The sequence below is a fragment of the Octopus bimaculoides genome, chromosome 2 (genome assembly GCF_001194135.2).
Source record: "Octopus bimaculoides isolate UCB-OBI-ISO-001 chromosome 2, ASM119413v2, whole genome shotgun sequence".
Classification (NCBI taxonomy): domain Eukaryota; kingdom Metazoa; phylum Mollusca; class Cephalopoda; order Octopoda; family Octopodidae; genus Octopus; species Octopus bimaculoides.
In genome coordinates, this window is record NC_068982.1 from 46,769,519 (window position 1) to 46,770,888 (window position 1,370).

The window sequence follows — 1,370 nt, forward strand, 5'->3', positions numbered from 1 at the left end:
ACAATTAGATCAGTCCCACTGCATGGCACCTTGTGCAAGTGTCTTCAACTACAGCCCCAGGTTGAACAATACTTGTGAGTGAATTGGATAGAGTGAAACTGTGAGAAACCCATTGTATAAAAAGAAAAGGGTAAAGACCCCCTTCAGTCATGAATGACCATGGGATTGACCTAGAAAGTTCCCCTCTGAGGCACAAAGCCAGGCAATGTTGTTTATGGAAGGCCAGCATTCACCCATGCATACCAGCCTCTCTTTTCCATGCCACAGATGTTATCCAAGGGAAAGGCAAAAGCCAATACAGCTTGGCACCAGTGACATCACAACTCATTTTTACAGCTGAGTGTCTTGTTCGCAAACACAACATACAGCCCAGTTTGGGAAATCGAACTCACTACCTCATGATTGTGAACCCAACACTCTAACCACTGAGCCATGTGCCTTCACACCATCGTGTGTGTGTGTGTGTGTGTGTGTGTGTTTGTACTTGTACTTGTGTCCCTTTACCACTCAATAACTGGTGTTGCTTTGCTTACATCCCTATTAGGGGGTTGTTTACATAAGCAAAAGGATAAAAACTGGGAGCAACCAAATTTGAAATACAAAATGACTTTTGCACCACCTTGTATAATAAACAGCCTCAGCACCATTCTACCATTCTAACCAACCCATCTCTACTCTTTTTTTGTCTTATCATCACTCACACTGTCATTACCACTCAGGGGGCCACATCAGCTTCTTTGCTACTTCTTTCCTCCTCAAAATGTATATCGACCGGAATTCCCTTTCACCCCATCCCCCCTGCCCTCCATGATATTTTCTGCTGACTTTGACTTACGAATCTTCAAGCTGAACATCTTCTATATTGATCTCTACTGCTTTTGGAACACCTCCAAAGGTGACGAGCACTACCACTTCTTTGTTCACCTGTTTCTGTCATTGGGTTGCAGCCATGCAATTTCATGGACTTGCATGGGGTTACTTATTCGATCAGTCTCTTTTGTTGAACTACTAAGTTACAGGGACATAAACAAACTAATACTGGTCACCAAGCAGTGGAGGAGAAGGCAACAAACACAATGACGAAGACACACATACATACATAAATATAATACAAACACATGCACAGCCACATATACAATAGTCTTCAGCACAGTTTCTAACATATTCACTCTCAATGCATTCATCCATAAATTTTCTTTTTACATGTGCATTGTGTGACGAAGTGTATGTTTATGTGTCAGTGTATATGTATATGTGTGTTTGTACACCTGGCTTGTGTGAATTTTTAAGCTAATTTGCATGGGTTTAATATGTGCATGTATGTATATTCTTGCATATATATATATATATATATATATATATATATATAT

At 40.4% G+C, this 1,370-nt stretch overlaps 1 protein-coding gene across 6 annotated transcripts in view; it reads right to left on the bottom strand.

Moving 5' to 3' along the window:
* LOC106875928 (tubulin polyglutamylase ttll6) overlaps positions 1-1,370 on the bottom strand; it is a 426,314-nt gene that overhangs the window by 149,537 nt on the left and 275,407 nt on the right. The window lies entirely within an intron of this gene.